We start from the raw sequence: 23,084 nt of genomic DNA on the forward strand, positions 1-23,084 counted from the left end.
AGTATGCAGATGACAGCAAAATCAGATTTTTTTTTGCAAATAATGATGATTTTCATATTATAAATGAATACATGCTCTGCATTATTAAGTTGGCCAACACAATTGGTTTATCATTTAGTGAGAAAAAATGCAATGCACTGTATTTTAAGAAGCTTATTATATTCAAACCAATCAAATTATCTTCATGCACCTTAACAGGTAAACCACTTTAGAGACCTTAGAATTATGACTGACTCATCTTTTTCCTTTGAAAGACATATACAAGCAGTGTGCAAAAATGCTTTAAAACAAATGCGCATGATTTTAAAAAAATTACAAGGGATACTTCTTGACTAATAAAATTGTATAAAGTTTACATTGTCAACCCTAGAGTATAACAACTGTTCTAGTACATATAATATTGAGGAATTCAAATGTATAAGACTGTACAAAGAAAATTTAACCAAACAACTACCTGCTATAAAGAGTTTGTCCTACAAAAATAGGTGTGATCAGCTTGGTCTATTTACTTAGCATTATAGATACATCAGAGGGAAACTCATACTTATAAAGTGTTCAATTACTTATTTCGTCAGTCATCTTTTGGGCTTGAGGTGTACAACAACATAAAGACTCACAGACATCCAACATAACATTCTATTTGGAATTAGGTCATAAAATAATCAGAGCTGGTCATCAAACTCATAGACTAGCACAATTATGGGATATAATATGTGAAATTAAATGAGGTGCCTTTATTATAGATAACTTTAAGTCAGTTCAAATGGCCTAATAAATGGGTATTCAATCTTGCACTCAGAGCTAGTGTTCCTTGAAGGCCATTAGGCCAGAATACTTTCCTCTAACTTATGAAAACACACACACACACACACACACACACACACACACACACACACACACACACACACACACACATATCCAGACAGCTTAAATCATGCTCCTATACGCAGGCTCACACATCAAGGCCAATGTCTATTTTCTAATCCATCCAGCAATCTACAAACATTTATCAGCTGGTCACTGCAAATTAATGGGAGCACGGACAAACACAAAACATTTGTTTGAACTAGTTCTTGGAGTAGTACTTGGATTACAGAATTTTTTTCATTTGTTATTAGGTCATTTCCTCTCTTGTAATGTTTATAGTCAATCCAGCCACTGGGGATGCAGAAGCCAGTGCATTTCTTTGTGCCGGTCCCAAGCCCAGATAAATGGGGAGGGTTGCATCAGGAAGGGCATCCAGTGTAAAATTTTGCCAAATCGTACATGCAGACAACAGTACAGAAATACATACCAGATTGGTCGAGGCCCAGGTTAACAATGACCGCCACCCAGTACTGTTGGCCAACAAGGTGCTGGCGGAAATTGGACTACTGTTGGCCGAAGGAGGAGAAGAGGGGAAAGGCATGCCCGAAGGTAGGTAAAGGCTAGGACTGTGATAGTGAGGGTCGGAACTCTGAATGTTGGCAGTATGACTGGTATAGGGAGAGAGCTAGCTGATATGATGGACTGAAGGAAGGTTGGTATATTGTGTGTGCAAGAGACCAGATGGAAGGGGATCAAGGCTAGGTGTATCAGAAGCGGTTTCAAATTGTTTTATCATGGTGTGGATGGTAGGAGAAATGGTGTAGGCATTATCCTGAAGGAACAGTATGCTAAGAGTGTTTTGGAGGTGAAAAGAGCGTCGGATAGAGTGATGTTTATGAAGCTGGAAATTGATGGTGTAATGATGAATGTTGTTAGTGCATATGCTCCACAAGTTGGGTGTGCGATGGATGAGAAAGAAAAATGTTTGAGTGAGTTGGATGAAGTGGTGATGAATGTACCCAAGGGTGAGAGACTGGTGACTGGAGCAGATTTCAATGGGCATGTTGGTGACGGGAACAGAGGGGATGAGGAAGTGATGGGTAGGTATGGTGTTAAGCAAAGGAATGCAGAAGGTCAGATGGTAGTGGATTTTGCGAAAAGGATGAATATAGCTGTGATGAATATGTATTTTAACAAAAGGGAGGAGCATAGGGTGACATACAAGAGTGGAGGAAGATGCACACAGGTGGATTATATCTTATGTAGAAGGGCCCATCTGAAGGAGATTGGCAGGGGAGTGGTGGCAGGGGAAAATGTAGTTAGGCAGCATAGGATGGTGGTTTGTAGGATGACATTGGTGATCAAGAAGAGGAGGATGAGTGTGAGGGCAGCACCAAGGATCAAATGGTGGAAACTGAAAAAGGGTAATTGTGAGGTGATGTTCAGGGAAGAGTTAAGACAGGCTCTGGGTGGCAGTGAAAAGTTACAGAATAGCTGGGTAACTACAGCAGAGTTAGTAAGAGAGATAGCTAGAAAGGTGCTTGGTGTAACATCTGGAAAGAGGAAGGAGGACAAGGAGACCTGGTGGTGGAATGAAGAAGTACAGGAGAGTATACAGAAAAAGAGGTTGGCGAAGAAGAAGTGGAATTGTCAAAGAGATGAAGAAAGTAGACAAGAGTATAAGAAGATGAGGTGCACGGCAAAGAGAGGTGGCGAAGGCTAAGGATAAGGCGTATGAAGAGTAGTATAAAAGGTTGGACACTAAGGAGGGGGGAAAAGGACCTGTACTGATTGGCTAGACAGAGGGACCGAGGTAGTAAAGATGTACAACAGATAAGGGTGATAAAGGATAATGAGGGAAACGTACTCACAAGCGAGGAGAGTGTGTTGAGCAGATGGAAAGAGTACTATGAGGGGTTGATGAATGAAGAGAATGAGAGGGAGAGAAGGTTGGATGATGTGTGGATAGTGAATCATGAAGTGCAGTGGATTAGCAAGGAGGAAGTAAGGATAGCTATGAAGAGGATGAAGAATGGAAAGGCTGTTGGTCCAGATGGCATACCTGTGGAAGCATGGAGGTGTTTAGGTGAAATGGCAGTGGAGTTTTTAACTAGAATCTTGGAAAGTGAGAGGATGCCTGAGGAATGGAGAAAAAGTGTTTTGGTACCGATTTTTAAGAATAAGGGTGATGTGCAGAGCTGTAGTAACTACAGAGGGATTAAACTGATCAGTCACAGCATGAAGTTATGGGAAAGAGTAGTGGAAGCTAGGTTAAGAAGGGAGGTGATGATTAGTGATCAGCAGTATGGTTTCATGCCAGGAAAGACAACTACAGATGCGATGTTTGCTCTGAGAGTGTTGATGGTGAAGTACAGAGAAGGTCAGAAGGAGTTGCATTGTGTCTTTGTGGATTTAGAGAAAGCATATGACAGGGTGCCTAGAGAGGAGTTGTGGTACTGTATGAGGAAGTCGGGAGTGTCAGAGAAGTATGTAAGAGTGGTACAGGATATGTATGAGGGTAGTGTGACAGTGGTGAGGTCTGTGGTGGGAGTGATGGATGCGTTTAAGGTGGAGGTGGGGTTACATCAAGGATCAGCTCTGAGCTCTTTCTTATTTGCAATGGTGATGGACAGGTTGACAGACGAGATCAGACAGGAGTCCCCGTGGACTATGATGTTTGCAGATGACATTGTGATCTGTAGTGAGAGTAGGGAACAGGTGGAGGAGACCCTGGAGAGGTGGAGATATGCTCTAGGGAGAAGAGGAATGAAGGTCAGCAGGACTAAGACAGAATATATGTGTGTGAATGAGAGGGAGGATAGAGGAATGGTGAGGATGCAGGGTGTAGAGGTGGCGAAGGTAGATGAGTTTAAGTACTTGGGATCAACAGTTCAGAGTAATGGTGAGTGTGGAAGAGAGGTGAAGAAGAGAGTGCAGGCAGGATGGAGTGGGTGGAGAAGAGTGTCAGGAGTGATTTGTGACAGACGAGTACCAGTAAGAGTGAAAGGGAAGGTCTACAAGAGGGTAGTGAGACCAGCTATGTTATATGGGTTGGAGACAGTGGCACTGACAAAAAGGCAGGAGTCAGAGTTTGATGTGGCAGAGTTGAAGATGTTAAGATTTGCACTGGGTGTGACGAGGATGGACAGGATTAGGAATAAGTATATTAGAGGGTCAACCCAGGTTGGAAGGTTTGGAGACAAAGCCAGAGAGGCACGATTACGTTGGTTTGGACATGTGCTGAGGAGGGATGCAGAGTATATTGGGAAGAAGATGCTAAGGATGAAGCTGCCAGGTAACAGGAAAAGAGGGAGGCCTTGAATAAGGTTTATGGATGTGCCGAGAGAGGGCATGCAGGTGGTTGGTGTGACAGAACAAGATGCAGAGGACAGGAAGAAATGGAAACAGTTGATCTGCTGTGGCAATCCCTAATGGGAGCAGCCGAAAGAAGAAGAAAATAGTCAATCTAGGAACATTTTATGGTATGCATGTACTACTAACTGGGGGAAGGAAATGACTTAGTAAACGTGTTCAGCATTTGGATCATCTCCAGAGTTTCATACTACATTTTTTTTGAAAAACAACATGGTTTAGTTTTCTGAGGCTAAATTTTTATCTGCTAGAATACATGCATACAGATACTTATTAACTTTGTCTTTAGTACTGGCTACTATTAATACATTTCAGTTACAAATTTGAAATATTTGCTCCTCCCCTGGCTGCAAAAACTAATGGACATGATCCTTTTCTGGGTGAATATAAGATCTGCCTTCTCCCTGCCCCATTTGTATACATTTGCATAAAACAGAAAGCTTTGTAAAAACAATGTCAGCATAGCTATCCTAATGTATGTATAATCTTTTTATGCCCTACCTACCACACACTGTCCCTTCCATGACCAATTAGTCTATTTGTTCCCTCTGTAGTGTGGGAACTGATTCGCACATTCATTCCCTCATCAGATAAGAGCTGACCAAAGCAAGCCAACACCAAGGCAGTTATGAATGTATTTTATAATGACCTAAGCCCTGATCCACTATTACAGCCAAATGGGTCAACCCACAGTGCCAGACTCTACAGATGTAAACTGCCATGCATGCCCAGTCACAGCTACAGTGCACTACACATGGCATACTGACCCCACATCATTCCCCATTTGCTGCTGGTGTGGTGGCATAGAGTATGTACATGGTATCAGTACAGCAGGAGGGCCCAGTTGCCTCCTTCCACCCAGAATGAATGAGTTAGTGTTGGCTACTCGCTCCTGTCCTCCCCTAACTCGCTCCTTCCTTACCCAATCTGATAAATGATCTCAGGCATCTGGGCCATATGCTGGGCTTTAGCCTATATGCCATGGAGCCTGGCTTGCGGAATCCTCATTTTATTAATGAGATCCCAAATACTATTTCTGCAATATATTAACAAATTTATATGGATCACAAATACATGGTTTTACTGCCTGTACAATGATACATGCAGTTTCACTTCCCATGTTAAATACATCTGTAATACAGAGGAATTCTAATCACAATCAGTTTGGTGTACACTTGAGATATGAAGTCAAGAAATTCACCTCAACAGGTAAGCCTGAAAGGGTTTTGAATTTATGGAATCATTTTGAGGGGTCTATATCAGCATTTTGAAAATGTAATAGGTCGAATCACTAAATGTCGAACTGAAATGATTGACCTATTATATTTTTGAATGCCGATAAAAAAACAAACAAAACAAAAAAAAAATGAAAGCAAGCCCCCCTGCACCCCCCACACCCCTCGCTACTTAAATATACCAACTCCGAGACCACACTACATTGAGGTAAATGGAAATCTCCCCTTACGGAGATTTCTGTTTACCCATTCGATGTTCTGCCCTTTCGGCATTCTCGATGCGACAATATCAAATTCGATATTGTCAGCATTCGAGATGCTGATAGGGACCCATTTTGAGAACACGTGCAGTACAGTGGGGTAGCGGTTAGCATTTTTGCCTCACAGCAACAGAGGTTCTCTGCATTCTCAGCTGGATTGCCTATCTGTGTGAAGTCAGCATGTCCTCCCTGTGTTCATGTGGGTTTTCTCCATGTGCTCTGATTTCCTCCCACATTACAAAGACATGCGGTAGGTGTACTGGAGACTATAAATGTGCCATAGGTATATGTGTGTGTGTGTGTGTGTGTGTGTGTGTGTGTGTGTAGTATGGAAGAACATGGCAGTATGAAACTTGGATCTAGATGATCATCATTGTTCAGGTGACACCCAGACCCCATGTGCAAAAATTGGAAAAAGGGTTTGTGGATTTGATTATGGTTTGGGGTATATTTTATTAAAAGTAGTGTAATAACTATAACCAGTAGCCCAAGAGGTAAATCTTCTGTTGCTAAAGAATAACTGGCAAAAATAAAATATATACACAAGCAATGGAAAGAACCAGGCAGAATCCAGGCAAGAAGCAAAAGCACAAGAGTCAGTAATGCTGTATAAAAGCACAAGAGTCAGTAATGCTGTATAAAAGCACAAGAGTCAGTAATGCTGTACAAAAGCACAAGAGTCAGTAATGCTGTATAAAAGCACAAGAGTCAGTAATGCTGTATAAAAGCACAAGAGTCAGTAATGCTGTATAAAAGCACAAGAGTCAGTAATGCTGTATAAAAGCACACGAGTCAGTAATGCTGTATGAAAGCACAAGAGTCAGTAATGCTGTATGAAAGCACAAGAGTCAGTAATGCTGTACAAAAGCACGAGTCAGTAATGCTGTATAAAAGCACAAGAGTCAGTAATGCTGTATAAAAGCACAAGAGTCAGTAATGCTGTACAAAAGCACAAGAGTCAGTAATGCTGTATAAAAGCACAAGAGTCAGTAATGCTGTATGAAAGCACAAGAGTCAGTAATGCTGTATAAAAGCACGAGAGTCAGTAATGCTGTATAAAAGCACGAGTCAGTAATGCTGTATAAAAGCACAAGAGTCAGTAATGCTGTATAAAAGCACAAGAGTCAGTAATGCTGTATGAAAGCACAAGAGTCAGTAATGCTGTATAAAAGCACGAGTCAGTAATGCTGTATGAAAGCACAAGAGTCAGTAATGCTGTACAAAAGCACAAGAGTCAGTAATGCTGTACAAAAGCACAAGAGTCAGTAATGCTGTATAAAAGCACAAGAGTCAGTAATGCTGTATAAAAGCACGAGTCAGTAATGCTGTATAAAAGCACAAGAGTCAGTAATGCTATATAAAAGCACAAGAGTCAGTAATGCTGTATGAAAGCACAAGAGTCAGTAATGCTGTACAAAAGCACAAGAGTCAGTAATGCTGTATAAAAGCACGAGTCAGTAATGCTGTATAAAAGCACAAGAGTCAGTAATGCTGTACAAAAGCACAAGAGTCAGTAATGCTGTACAAAAGCACAAGAGTCAGTAATGCTGTATAAAAGCACAAGAGTCAGTAATGCTGTATAAAAGCACAAGAGTCAGTAATGCTGTATAAAAGCACAAGAGTCAGTAATGCTGTACAAAAGCACAAGAGTCAGTAATGCTGTACAAAAGCACGAGTCAGTAATGCTGTATAAAAGCACAAGAGTCAGTAATGCTGTATAAAAGCACAAGAGTCAGTAATGCTGTACAAAAGCACAAGAGTCAGTAATGCTGTATAAAAGCACAAGAGTCAGTAATGCTGTATAAAAGCACAAGAGTCAGTAATGCTGTACAAAAGCACAAGAGTCAGTAATGCTGTATAAAAGCACAAGAGTCAGTAATGCTGTATAAAAGCACAAGAGTCAGTAATGCTGTATAAAAGCACAAGAGTCAGTAATGCTGTATAAAATCATTCATCTTTCATCATGGCAAGGAATCCAAAAAACAAGCAAGAAGTCTTCAAGTAATAAAAACAATCCACAGGTTTAATAACTGTAATACATGTTTACCTATAAAGATATCACATTTACTTATGTTTTATTACTTCTGCACTGTTTTATGTAGCTTTGCTGTCATTAAGTTTGTTGCACTGACAGCTAGCTCAGATTGTGTGAAGGGATAAAACCCTGACTACCATCATGGTGACGCAACTTTGACTAGTATTTTGTGGACATCTGTTGGAGATGACATGGTGGAGGCAAAGAATATTGAACATTTGTCTGCTCACTTCTCTTTGAAGGGAAGGGTGGAATGATGTGCCAGAAGGGCTGGCCACTGTTTGTAGCTCAGTGGCAAGGAAGATATTTATGAGAGGCCAGGCTAACTGAGTGGGCAGGACTGTTGAGATGTCAATGTCTTGGACAGAGGACAGTAATGCCCCTAATCCATGCCTTAATGTCATGCTGGGGTTTATAGGAAGATGAAGCATCTAAAAAGGGGCAGGTCCTCCAGCTATAATCATACCAACTTCTGAGCCAATCACAGCATGAAGACCATGAGCTGCCACTCCACCCACCATTTGTTGGGACATGAATAACTTCTACGAAGCTTAAGGTATTTTGAATGGAGAAGCTGTACCCACTCCCTGCAAGAAACTACTGGATGTAATAAAACTGTGTGTGTGTGTGTGTGTGTGTGTGTGTGTGTGTGTGTGTGTGTGTAAGGGGGTATAACTTCTGGCAACAAAAAAAAAAAACAGTTGGCTACATTGCTTGCATGAGACTATCATATTTGTTAATTGTGTCTAATTCTTTAATTTCTATTTGATTTACTTTTTCTTTTAATTGATGGTGTTGCTTTTTTCAATATGTTTTGAATCAATACTTTTGTTGGCATTATATTCCTGTTGACTGCCATTTGACAAAAATAAAAAAAAGTACTACATTTGTGATTTGTCCTTACGTGTCATTTCTGTACCTGTGCAAGAACCACATTTACAAGTAAATATTTATTTTGCACTGCAATTTCAATTTGTGTGTCCAGAGTGTATGTTACTAGTACAACCTTTTTGTGGGAATAAGTTTTTGAGTCTGAGGGCACTTGTGCTTAAGCAGAGGTAAAAAAATATGACAACAACAAAATATATATTTTTGGTATAAGTTTGTACACTTTAATACTACCCTGATATGATATGGTGTGATTGCAGGCTTCAACAACTTCAGGACTCTCTGCACTCTATGTATTTTTTACTTTATGCTGAATGCAGTGTTTTCCTATAACTTGTTCTCAGGAAACAAAACTTTTGATTTACTGTATATCTGAGAGGTTCAGACATATGAATCTTGTACAAGCTTGCTGTGGCAATTTTTTTTATATGTGACCCTTTCTAAGTTGTTTAAATGACCAGACTAACAAACTGAATGTGCTCAAAGTGCAGCTTACTAAAAGAGCTATCAGGCTGCAAACATGATTTACTCTAGCTTCTTAGAAAAATGGGAATGCTGTACTTTAAATGCCAAAAGGCATGCACTATGTATAGACAACACCAAGACTCAAAACTGTCTAAAGGTTTAGCAGAATGTGAGGAAACCGCTGAACTGTCCGCTCCTTGTAGAGAGGGTCACAACTTAACAACTAGAAAACCAATGGACTCTGGGATATAAATCTTAATACTAAAAGGGATCGCCATTTAACTTAAAATATACCCAATCAGTAGTAGTATATTTTTCTAGAAGTAATGCTAATTGCAAAGAACTCCTTTCTGCCCTTTTTTTTTTTTTTTTTTTTTTACATACTTCAATACGCAGGGGAACCAGAACTCTTATGGAATATGTATTTTTTATGGGGCAAGAACAAACTCAAGGACTCACTCTTCCGCCAAAATAGTTGAACACGATATCTTCACAGTATTATCCAAAAGGAATGCGTGAGGCAAAAAGGAAGGGTGGGGTAAGAAACAAGGGAAAATATGGTAGCACAAGAAAAAGTTGTACACAGAAAGAAATGACTAAACAAAGATCTTTAAAAAAAAAATCAAGGACAACAGGAAATATATGCAAACTGAGGCACAGTACAACACGTACAATGACATTAAGGCAGCTAAATATGTCTTGTAACCACTGAAAATTGCGACTCGTGTGGTCCGTAACAGGATCCTCCATTCTCTTCATCCCTCTCTTTCTCTGCCTAGGAAAATTTGGAAATATGAGTTCAAAGAAATGACAGTGTTATTTATTACAGGGAATTCTGACAGTGCTATAACATCTGCCTTTGAACATGAAGGTTGTGGATTTTAGTACCCAGTAAAGACAGAAGCATTACATCAGACACTAGTGTCTGTGTTCAGCATAAGGGAACACTTTACTGATGGAGTGTAATATTCTTCAGATGAGTTTTCGAAATCAGAAAAAGAGAAGGCAGAAGTCGCTGATAAGTTGGCCTGCAAACTTAATTGCTTGGCTGTGTAATGATGGGGGTGTGTATACTGGAATTCACTTCATAATCTCAAAATACTGAAATATCGAATTTCAGTATCACGAAACTAAGAAGTCAAATATCCTAAACACCGAACGTACACAAACCCAACACCCAAAATTGCGAATCCACAAAATCCCGAAAAACACACATCACACACTACAAAACACATACATACACGAACGTACATACCTCCCAACACTTCCCTACAACAAACATAACACATACGCACACAACCAATCACACACACACACCTACCCTTAGTATATGCAGGGGCCCCCTACTTGTATATACTAACTCCGAGGTTGCACAACACTCCATAACACACACAACCCAGCACCGCATATTCCACACCCCCCCCCGCACAAACACACATCACATACACACAAACACCAGCACTCCCAACACTAACACATTCACACTGCACAACACCTACTCTAATTCACACCTCAAACATCCCAACACACTCAAACACACACAAACCCTCCCCAAAACCCCCAAAAATGTACACTTACTTAACGCGCTCTCCTTACTGCAGGTTTGATATTCTGCATTCGACATTTTCAGGTTCGCGGTTTCCGTCCGTTCGACTTTACAGCCTCAAAATTCTAAAATTCGATATTTTAGCATTTCGAGCATTACAGTGAACCCATATATTGCTGTTAAATATTTAGTCACATACCACTTTTAAACATTACTTTGATAAAGTGATTTAAGATAGGAAAATCACTTTGTAAGTATAGGTACTTCTTTTTATGATACCCCTGTATTAGTTGTGTCAATGCATTTACTGTTGATTTTTTCTTTCCCTCTTTTTTTTTTTGTATACAGATTTACTGTTTTTATCAGTTCTTTCTGAACTATATTTACCTGCTAAAAATCCTCTGCAGCATAGTTCTATTATTCTTGCCTAAAAGAACAGTGGGGTGGTTTACTTCAGCAGTAACCCATGACTGGGTGTGAGTAACGCTTGATGTTAAGTTGTTAATCTCACCTTCATTCTTGCTGGATGGGTTCGGAGCCGATCCTCGGCTCCGACTCGGCCACTTACTAAAGCTCGAGAGCTTATTTTACCGGCTCGAGGCAACCCTATATCCCATGATGCTAGGCAATAACTCCCCAGATCTCATTTGCCGCTTTCGCTTGCGAGGTGCGTTTTTTTACCGGCTCCTGGTAAGTCTTAGATATAGAGTGTTCAGTCACCCTTTTTGAGTAAATTTTTTCTACCTAGTTATTTCTTTCAATAGTTAAGTAACTACCCTTAACTTTATTACCTTTTTATACCTTCCCCTTTTTATCCCTTATATCCCTCCCCCTCCACTTTTAGGTTAGGCCTTAAGCCTGCCTCTTTCCTGTTTTTTTCTTGGGGATCCTGTGGAGTGTTTGGGTGTGTCAGTATCCCTATTAACATTTTATTGTTAATTTATAATTTTTCGAGAGTGTGTGTGTGCGTGTGTTTTCTGTAACTTTTGTGAACCCTCGACACTGTTATGTTGAAGGAACCTAAAGAAGCTAAGGTCTCAGGCTTTAAGAAGTGTGACTCGTGCTGTCAGAAAATGTCTCTGACAGACGGTCACACTTCTTGTGTTTACTGCCTGGGACCCCTGCACCTGCAGGACTCTTGTTCAGTATGTCATGCATTCAGTCCAAGAGTCCTGCAGGAGCGCAGGAATAAACTGATACTTAGGGGCTTGTTAAAGCCCGAGGGCTCCCCGACTAAGTCTACATCGGGGAGGCCCTCGAAACCTGCAAAACCGTCGGCTCCAAGTACTAAGCCTTCGGCTGCTGGCTCCTTGTATGTGCCTAGATCGGCTCCGGCTGGAGCCGATCCCTTTGAGTCACAAGTTCCGGTCTCAGCACCACTCGGTGCCGACACCTCTGAGCCCATGCTTGCGCTGTCGGCTCCGGCTGGAGCCGACGTGTCTTCGGCTCCGTTGGCTACATCTAAGAAGAGGTCAAGATCCCCTTCATTGGAGTCCATCCATTCGGCTCCGAGGTCTCCCCTGCTCTCGGAGCGGAGCCATCTGAGCTGATCTTCTCGGTCGTCCAGACTTTCAGATCATGACCTTGAGAGAGTGGTAAGTAGGCTGTTAAAGTCTCAGGAATTGGCCCAGATGATCTCTAGCCCGTCTCATCAGACGGTGGCTATTTCGACTACACCTATTTTTCCTCCTTCGACTCTCCCTCAGAGTTCAGAGCCGGAGCTCCTCGGAGCCGTGACCGTTGTGGCATCGGAGCTGATACCTCCCCCTTCGGCTCCTTCGTCTTCCGCTCCAATCTCCTCTTTGATACCTTCATTGGAGGGATCCGGGCGCCTGATCTCTCTCGTCGGCTCCGAGGGGGCGAGTGGCATCGGACCATTGTCCAACCCCATTCTCCCTCGAGCGTCGGCCCCGACATCGGCCTCAGAGCCTTCCCTGTTGGTGCGGCCTGGGGTTCCTACCTCTTTGGAGCGGGGGCCCTCTGGCCTTTCTGATAGGGGAGCCTTCGAGGTGATGAGGAGCATACTAGCCCCAGGGCTTAGTCAACGGTCAGCTCCATCAGCTCCTCCCACTACAGTGCCTGCTGATGTCTTTTCTCACTCTCTTGCTCCCGGACCCAGAGATCCAATGCCTCAGGTTTCCCCACTGGGAATTTCTTCCTCTTCCGAGGCTTCTCCTGACCTGTCAGCGGAGCCTCCACGTAAGAGGACATGTAAGAGGAAGCATGTGGACTCCCCTGAGTCTATTACATCTGACACTGACTTGGATGAGTCGGAGGGATCCCCAAAGTCCCCTTCTGAGGATGTCTCTTTCTCAGACATCCTGAAAATCCTGAAGCAGAGGGGGAACTGGTCTTCCCTTAATCCTTCCGAGGACGAGTCGGTGTACCTGGAGGCATTCGGTTCTCAACCCTCCACCTCCTGGGTGTCTCCACCTTTTGACCCCCTTATGGAAGTAGTGGCTCGGAAGGCATGGTCGGCCCCGGATTCGGTGGAACCCATCCCTCGGAGGCCATCTAAATTCATTACAGCACCAGCTGACAAGCAATTCCTGACAAAAGGTGTACCGACAGATGCCATGGTGGTGGCTGCAGCCACCAAGAAGGAACTAGCTGATCCTTCAGTACCTGTCCATCCTACTAATAAGGATTCTAGGACCATGGATAGGTACGGTAAGTGGATGTTTTCTTCAGCGACCTTTACCATGCGGTCGCTGAATTACCTGTGTCACTTCACCCGCCTTCAGAGAGATATTCTCAAAGAGTTGGGAGAAGTCTTACAGGATCCATCAGCTGCTGGGTCCCAGGATAAGATAAACTCACAGCTTGGAACCCTGAACTCGATTGTTAACTCCTCCATGCGTCTGATTTCATATGCAGCCGATGGAGCGAGTAGGGCCGCAGGCACAGGAGTGGCCTTAAGGTGTCACGCCTGGATGCGGCTGTGTAATTTCGCGGACCCTTTCAAGGCATCCTTCACAAATTCCCCTTTTGATGGTTCGGACCTCAAGTGAAAGACACCTTGACCAGATGCGAGCAAGATGGCAAGACTCTTTCTGCCGTAGGAGTCCGTTTCTCCACCCCTTCAAGACCATACCCTAAGGGTCAGAAGGGTGGGAAAATGTGGTTCCGCAAATCTCAAGGAGTCACATCTGACGCAAGAGGTCAGTTTACCTCCAGAGGCAGAGGGGGTAACAACAACAGACGCCGCCCTAGGGGCAGAAGGGGTCCGCAAAACCAGGGTAGCAGGGAGCCTCTCTCTGACAAACCCTTCCAGCATCCCTGAGATGTTGCCCGATTGTCCACCTTTGGAGGCAGTCGGGGGAAGATTGTCATTGTACCCAATAGCCTGGCTTTCCCTTACTCAAGACAAATGGGTACAGTCGATCATATCCGAGGGTTTCAAAATTCCCTTTATCCAAACCCCAATTCAACAAAAGGGAACCCTTCCAGACATTCCACCCGGTCTAAGGGAACTAGCAGTATCAGAAATATCAAAACTGCTAGCAAAAAGAGCCATCCAGCCAGTCCCAGCAGACCAACTAGGATCCGGAATCTACTCAAGGTTCTTTTTAGTACCGAAAAAGACAGGGGACTGGAGACCAATATTAGATCTCAGCAAACTGAACAAGTTTGTAAAGAGAACAAGATTCCGGATGGTCACGCTACAGTCCATTCTACCCTTTCTGGGCAAGGACAATTGGATGTGCTCCATGGACCTTCAGGACGTGTACTATCACATCAAAATTCACAGGCGCTCCAGAAGGTTTCTCCGCTTTCGGCTGGGGGCCAGTCACTACTAATTCAGAGCCCTGCCCTTTGGTCTCACTACAGCCCCCAGAGTGTTCACCAAATGTATGGCAGCAGTTACGGCTCACCTGAGACGGCAAGGATTCCAGGTGTTTCCATATCTAGACGACTGGCTCCTCACTGCCACCTACAGGCATCAACTTCTCCAAGCCAGAGCTTACACCATTCACATATGCAGAGGGCTAGGAATCTCTATAAATTTCGAAAAGTCTGCCTTGTCGCCTTTGTCAGTCTATTACCTTTATAGGCGCCAACTTGAACACCGTACAACTTTCAGCAAAGTTAACAGACCAAAGAGTCTTAGATATTCAAAACCATGTCCAGGTTCTTCTTCAGAGTGACAAAATTCAGGCCAGGTATGTCGTGAAAGTATTGGGTCTTATGGCGACCGCCATAACACTTCTTCCCCTTGCACGTTTTCACATGCGGCTTCTACAGTGGATGCTGTTCGCCCAATGGTCTTTTCAGCAACTCCCCATGCACCACAAGATCATGATAACTCAAACTTGCAAATGTCATCTGTCCTGGTGGATATTGTCCCCTCAAGTCCATCAGGGCAGACCTTTTGTTCCTCCTCCCCCGGTCGCCACGGTGACATCGGACGCCTCCCTGATTGGGAGGGGGGGGGGGCATTTTCAGGGCAGGATGGTCCATGGCACTTGACAACCTTTCGAGCGCCACCTGCACATAAATGTCCTAGAGATGAGAGCAGTGCTTTTAACGTTGCAAGCCCTCCACGACTCTCTTTCCCTAGGAACTATTGCAATTCAAACGGACAATATGTCCGTAGTGTGGTACATCAACAAGCAAGGCGGAACCAAGTCCTATCCCCTGTGTCGAGAGGCACTCAGACTTTGGCAATGGGCGATCTCCTCTCAGCGGTTTCTGATAGCAATGCATATCCCCGGGAAGTCCAACTTCATAGCGGACAGGTTGAGCAGAACCATACTCATGCCACACGAGTGGTCTCTCAAACAATCGGTAGCGGAAGAGATTTTTCAGAAGTGGGGTCTTCCTTGCTGCGATCTTTTTGCTACATCCCAAAACAGCAAATGCCCCGACTTCTTCACCCTCTTCCCCCTTCCAGGCCATCCCCTCAGAGACGCTCTAGTCCAAGATTGGCCTCGGGGACTTCTCTATGCCTTTCCACCCTTTCCTCTAATTCCACAAGTAATTCAGAAAGCAACCGCCTTGAGAGCCAAGTTGATTCTCATTGCCCCTTATTGGCCTCGACAGATATGGTTTTCATTCCTACATCATTATCTTTTGGTACAGCCTTGGCATCTGGACCCAGCTCCAGATCTGTTGACCCATCAGTCGGGGCAGCTGCACCAATCCCTACATTCTCTCAACCTCACTGCTTGGTTGCTCCACTTCCGTCCTTTGCCAGGCTTCCTATGGTTTCTAATCCCATCCGGGATATCATAGTAGCTTCCCTTAAATCTTCCACCAGAAAGATTTACACTAGTAAATGGAAACGTTTCTCCTTCTGGGCAAAGGCAAGGAATATAGACCCCTATACTGCTCCGATTCATTCGGTCTTAGACTTCCTAGCCGAAAATTTTCATTCAGGGTCTTCTGCCTCTACAGTAAAGGTTCAGTTGGCAGCCATATCGAATTTTCATACAGGCTTATCGGACCACAATATCATGTCCAATAAGCTTTGCAAAGCCTTCCTTAAAGGTGTATATTTACTTAGGCCTCTGATCAAAGATCCTCCACCTCAGTGGGATCTTAATTTAGTCTTAACATCCTTAATTCTCCCCCCCTTTGAACCTGCGGTCTCCTGTTCATTGAAATTTCTTTCATGGGAGACACTTTTCCTAGTCGCCATTACTTCTGCTAGGAGAGTATCAGAGCTTCACGCCCTCTGCATTCGTCCTCCCTACTTAATCTTCCATAAAGACAGAGTTTCTCTAAGGACTAATCCATCCTTCTTACCCAAGGTGGCTTCGCAGACAAATTTGAATCAATCAATTGATATCCCAGTTTTTTTCCCAAACTATACTAATAGAGCGGAGCAAAAGCTACATTATCTAGATGTTCACCACCAGCTCCGATACTATCTGGATAGAACCAAACAAATAAGGAAATCTGATCAACTGTTTTTATCGTATGCAGAAAATAAGAAAGGCCTTCCTGTTTCCAAGATAACCCTATCTACATGGCTGTCTTCTGTGATTACATCTATTTATTAACTCAGAGGCAGGGAATTATCTTCTAAGCCAAAAGCCCATTCAACTAGAGCACTAGCTACATCTACAGCTTTTCAAGCTAGACTACCAATAGACACTATCTGTGCAGCAGCCACATGGGCCTCTCCTCATACCTTTGTTTCGCATTACAAATTGGACATGGCCTCCAGGGACAGAGCAACATTTGGTTCCACCATTCTTAAGAGTCTGTTCCAATAAGCCACCCAGGATGAAGGTGCTAGGGACGCGGTCCCATCCAGCAAGAATGAAGGCGAGATTGACAACTTAACATTGAGAAGTTATGTACCTACCATAACGTTCCATGTTAGTTGTCTTCTCTCACCTTCTTTCTTGCATCCCACCCACCATCCCTCTAGCCTGGACAGACAGAGAAGATCTTCCCTTCTTTGAAGGGTCCTTTTATTCCTTTGTTCACTATCTAGGTGTCCTAGGATATATATATAGTGTAAATAATTATCTTTGGAGGTTTTTATCCCACTTCCTCCTCCTTACAGTTGGAGGATTTTGTTTTATTGGCCTATGCTAGGTTTTTCAGCTTCCAAACAAGATCTGGGGAGTTATCGCCTAGCATCATGGGATATAGGGTTGCCTCGAGCCGGTAAAATAAGCTCTCGAGCTTTAGTAAGTGGCCGAGTCGGAGCCGAGGATTGGCTCCGAACCCATCCAGCAAGAAAGAAGGCGAGAGAAGACAACTAACATGGAACGTTATGGTAGGTACATAACTTCTCATTTTATTCACGGTTGGCTTGGTTTGGTCATGAGTATGAAGCCCGAGTGACCAAACAATGCCAACTGTGGGTAAAGCAAGTATTACACACACCCAGCCATGGATTGTTGCTATTATACAAGTTTATTAGCTTTTGTAATATTATTTAGTTGTTGCATTTTCTAATAATTCTGTGTATTTAGTTATCTATTCCTCCTATTGTAGAAAAATAGTTCTTTACACTTGTATTTATTCGATACACTGTTATTTTATGATAAGCATTAAGCTGAAATTGGTCAATTAAGATTATGAAAAAAAAAGCCAACTACACAATATTTCACAGTCTAACAAATCCTTGAACAACATATGAGTTACAAATTTCAGTTTTGTCTTTCCTTTGTTAAGGGTGTTTAGTATTCTAAAAAATTTTAATGTGCAGTTGATGTATTACTTTTGTGACATTCATATGAAATAAATGAATCTATTACTGTGTAAAAGATATAACTCTTGTCTCAACAATGTCACAAATGACCCCAGTAAAGTTTGGCACTTCTCTGTCCTTGCTGAGAAAAGCCTGAGTAATGTCCTGCCCTGTCTAGCCCCCTAAGTGAGTAGATGGTTTACCATAACTTTTTGGAAGCCATTTAAAAAACATTCTAGATGAGCTTGTCATTGTCAAACTCCTATAACTGGATCTTCACTTTGGCAGGTTTCATGTCTGATACATTCTTAGTCTGTTGTTGCCTCTCAGTTACATCTGGACACACCATTACATCCACCATTAGTATTACAAGGATAGCCACTTTGTTTAGTTTGAGAGATTCTCTTGTTGCATCTGTCAGCATTACTCTTGTAACATGCAACGGTCACCTCTGTGACCACTTCCATCTACTGAGGTCTTGAACAGTGCTCTTTTATACTCTACATGCCTCTACAAACCGGGGTAATACCTGCAAATGGTCAGTTGTGTACTACCCTGGTAAACAAATGTAAAATAAAATTAAATAAAAACAAAACATGCTGAAACTCTCCTGTGGTGTGAAAGAACTCATCCCAAATAAGAGCATCCGATAGACATTCCCCTGATGCTGTCCCTGCATGGTTTTCCCAGAGTCTGTCCAATTGCTGCCCCATAGCTGTAAACCACTTACCAACAAGTGATAATCTTTTTTTTTATTTTTTTTACTATCCTCTGGACCTGTCTAATGGCTCCCTTACCTTCACCCAGTTTGCTCGTTTGGATTTTTTTTTTTACTCTCCTCTGGGCCTGCCTAATGGCTCGCTTACCTTCAACCAGTTTGCTCATTTGTTCTGTCAGGAACAGGAGCCAGACATCTCACTGCTAGGCAAGAGGCTTACTACCTATTCATTGCTGCCCAAGATACTAATCAGTGTGCCTCCCTCCAGACATGAGTTGGGTGATAGGCAGCAGATGAATTTTCAAACCCAGAGGAGCAGCCTACCCTAGTATAACCCCCCCCTTTTCCCTGTTTACTAAATTCGCATTTCTGCAATGGACATTAATGTTGGGTTGTCCCTTGTCTCCACAAGGAATGTACACCAGCAGGATAATCCCCACAGGCAGCTTCACAGGGTCCACCAATAATGATGCTCTGCATGTGTGCCCTTGAGAATACTCCCTCCTTCACTTTCCCCGAGAGATATGAGAAGGGATTGCTCCTTCATTCCTCCTTATATCAGGTGCCTGAGCCACTATGGTCAATTGGCAAATAAGAACAGGGTGGATTAGGACAGGCTAGGTCCTAAGAATTGTATGTGGCTCTTGGGATGAATATTAATTTTCTGTTAAGTGGGCCACATATATCATAGTCAGGTCTTTATCCCTCCATGTCACCAGAATTAGCTGCCACGTGATAATTAGTTGGAAGTTCAGTACTTTTCTTGACTTGAGTGTTAAAAATATATAGCCTTAAGTCTGATGGCAGACTGCTTTGTCAATCATGAACCTGTAGCCCAAGACCTTCTGGTGCCATGTACTCACAAGCAGCAATGGGTTCCAGCATAGTGTTCTACTGGACAGTTCGTGAACGCGCAGCAATCCAACAACAGTTCACTACTCAGGTTCAGTTCAGGTAAGCCATGCCTCCTAATTAACCCCCCCCCCCCCCATCTCTCTCATTCTCCACATGAGGATGGAGTCTCCCTGTAAAACATTAGGATTAGTAGGTGCAACCTATCAAGCACCTCATGTGCAGAGCCTCAACAGACCCTATCCTTGTCAGGCCTACTGCACATTCGCAAGTTCAATGTGGGGTATAAACACCCACTCAAGAGATTTAAATCTCTTTGTGACATAAACAGAACATGTCAGAAGTATAGATATGTATCACAGAGAATGCCACTTCTTTGGAATTGTCTTTCTCTCCACATAGAGCAAATACTTCTCTTACAGTAGTCAAATGTAACCTGGCAAATGCATGTGTAATAATACATTCATACATGCATTAGCACTCTTGTCTCTCATGGATAGGGGCAACATGTAAATATTCTGACAGTCTCTATTTTATTTGTACTTAAAACATTAGGGCTAAAAACTTCATGGGAATGTGTAGCAAGACTTCTAAAGATCTTTGAGGATTAATAGTCTGGTAAGTACCTATGAACATCATACCCATTGTCTCTAAAAAGGCTAAATACTGTATATAGCCATTAGAAACATATGTCTAACAATAGAAAGCATTTCCCTTTCTGCATCTCGCAGTCACATTGAGATGACATTCTCATCTACTTAGCTCAAACATCAAGTGTGTGTGGCACTCAGTTTCCCCTCACACCTACCCACAGAGTTTCCCAAGGAGCAGCTACTGAATAGGAGGGACTACGTTAGTCTTATTCCAGAAACAATGCTGTATGAAGAAGTAAGACCAGCTATTCCTTTCTGATACTTTTCAACCTTCCATACAAGCTCTGGCTCCTTCCCCAGGAGAGAGATCACATTCTACATCCCAACAGCTACTTTCCATTGCCATAGCGTAGTCTGTCCTAACCTATCCTGTTCCTGTTTGCCAATTGAACCACAAGGCACCTTATCCTAATCCTTACCTTAAACCCCTTGGTTGTAGAGCTCCATATACTATTTTTGGGACGAGCCTGACTGAGCTATGTGAGCCCTGCAGCCACCCACCAGTGAACAGCATTCCTAGGGCAGACTCCAGTAGTGGATGCTGGTATCTCTTTCCTAATCAAGTGTCTCTTATTCTTCAAAACAACAATCATGAGGATCACATTTTTGAAACCTTGTTTGCACCATCTCTTAGAATAGTTTGCTAAATGTGAGCCTAACAGGAGTACAACATTGTAGACAACATAGCTGTATGGATTACAGAGGCATGCAATCCCTTCCACCATGTCACAATGTCAGGAAGGTAAACATCTGAGAAAGCAAAATGCTGGAGTACCACTGTTAATTGTCAAAATAAATGTTTTAATTGTACTAAATAACTTTTTGGTTTGTTGCTTTTAAAAACCCTGTTAGACTTTTCTCATATTATATTTATCCATGCTGCCTTATATCCAGAATCCTAGTGGCTTTCAAATATTTTAAATTATTGCCTTCAGAATTGATTTCTTGACTTTCCTACAACTGGAGTCATAATATTAGATAAGTAATGTTTAGTCTAATTCCTGCTCTCTCTCTTCTGGGTAAGAAATCCACACACCCTCTTCCCATTTTCAATAACCTAATTCTCATTCCATTATTTTACTGAATAAACTTGTTCGCAATAATAATAGTGTCAGGTGAGCTCCCACTTTTCTGTAAATATATGTCATGAAGCCCAGCTGTCTTATTCAAGTTTAGGTTTTGCAGTCCCTTCATTACCTATTCTTCCGTGAAAGGATCGAGATCAAACCACTTATCCTCGATGCTTCCATTGACTGGATGAAATAACTCCTCCCTTTCTTCCACTGGGAATGCTGTGCAAAATTATCAGTTTGATAACCATTTAAAATGATGGAGCCCTCTAGAGAAAATCCCAAAACGTGGAGACCAAATGGCTGAAAGACTGGACTTGCATATACAAGTCCTAGATGCCATTTCTCGGAATATTCCCATTTCTCCAAGGTATGTCAGTCTCGGAGTTGGTATATATAAGTTCTGGGCTGTGGTGGGGTGATGCAGGGGGGCTTACCTCCCTGAAAAAAGAGTGATTTTAAAGCAGAAGTGTGATTTTTGAGATTCACTTTTATCCTGTGTTTTCAGTTTTTTTTTTTCGGCTTGTTGGCACTCAGCATTTCAAGTGCCAGCATTTCCATAGGAAGCCTATTCATTTACTAGTCTTTGTTTTTTGTTATTTTTTTTTTCTCCCTTCCAGTTTATTAAGCCTTATTATCCTTTCATCTGCCATTCATTGATTTCTAATGTGTCTTTAGATTATCTCCCTTTTTGACTAAATACTTTCAGGTGCTTTAAATGGTCCTGTCTGCAGTCTTCCAACACTGTTTAACTATATTTCTTAGATACTGTGTTTCCCTAACCTTCAATGTCAACTTATTTGAGAACCACAGCCCCCACCTCCTTCTTCATTTGCCTAATTGTTTCACACAAAGGCTTCTTGCTTCTATGACAGTTATGTGTCTTTTTGCTCTTCTGCAGTGTGTGTGTATACCTGCTTCCAAAAGCATTCCCAAAGCACAAAATCTGCCCCACTCCATGAGTCCAGAGCACTCATTTTTCACTGGTTCACCTCTGTAGTTAAGCCGATCATCTATTACACTATTTGTGAATCATTTGATCCAAAATGGCTGCCTGCAGTAATATTATCAAGTTGTATTATTTTGACTTGTGGAAAGAAGAGGACATGACTTTCTTCCTCCCCTTTTGAGGTTACCAAGCTGAAAATCCTTTTTCTCAAGCATGTTCTGGTAATAGCCGATACCTTTCCTTGTATTGCATCATGAATGATGTCATTCTTAGATGTGGCTCCAGCTAACATGGCAAGTTAAAGTCCTATATCAACAGTACTGCCCTTTTCTCTGTAATCTGAAGGATACTTTAAATTAGTTTCTGTCCTTTATTTCATCACTATGAGGGGTTCTGGATGCAGCACTTGTGTAAATAATGCTGCTGTTTCCAGTAGATTCACCAGTGTCCCTTCATTACACCTAATTTCAGAAAAAAACTTCATTATGTCTTATTATGTTTTGTATCGTCTTCTAAGGTATGTTGTTTCTGACCCCATGAAAAGCCTATCTGATCGGTATGCACAAATTTCCCATATTTAATGTTACAACCATCGCAGATCATGTCTGAAAGTCTAAAATGGATCACATTCATAAAGCTAATATACAACAAATAATTTTAAGAAAACAAAAATAAATTCCTCTCTTTATGTTGTTGCCGATTCTAATTCTTTACATTTCCAAGTCTGCTACACTGTTCCTAAATCAAGTGTTTGTTTTAATTATGAATGAATGGTACTTTTGAACTTCCTTTTCATCACCCCTGTTAGATGTCACACATCTTCAGATTTTCTGGATTCCAATACCAGTGCTTTTTCTGGTGCCTCTATTACTTCTTACCTCCTCCTCTTTTTGTTGAGAAGGTTCTGTAGCTTCTTGGAGACTAGAGGCTGGTGCCAGTCCTTTAGGTTTCTGGATATTAGATGAGGAAGTAGAGATGAATGACTAGGTAGCCATGACTCATCATTCTTACTAGTAATCTGTTAATGTTTTGTCATGAGGTGTGGCATGCAGTGATGACCATCTTTCACAGCTGACTCTACTGG

At 42.3% G+C, this 23,084-nt stretch overlaps 1 protein-coding gene across 1 annotated transcript in view; it reads left to right on the forward strand.

The window, feature by feature from the left end:
• The window catches only part of AMH (anti-Mullerian hormone), a 279,033-nt gene that overhangs the window by 83,655 nt on the left and 172,294 nt on the right, over positions 1 to 23,084 (forward strand). The gene's annotated exons all lie outside the window — the stretch shown is intronic.

This window comes from Protopterus annectens, chromosome 13.part0, assembly GCF_019279795.1.
Source record: "Protopterus annectens isolate FY-2018-M chromosome 13.part0, PAN1.0, whole genome shotgun sequence".
In the NCBI taxonomy this organism is placed as follows: domain Eukaryota; kingdom Metazoa; phylum Chordata; order Ceratodontiformes; family Protopteridae; genus Protopterus; species Protopterus annectens.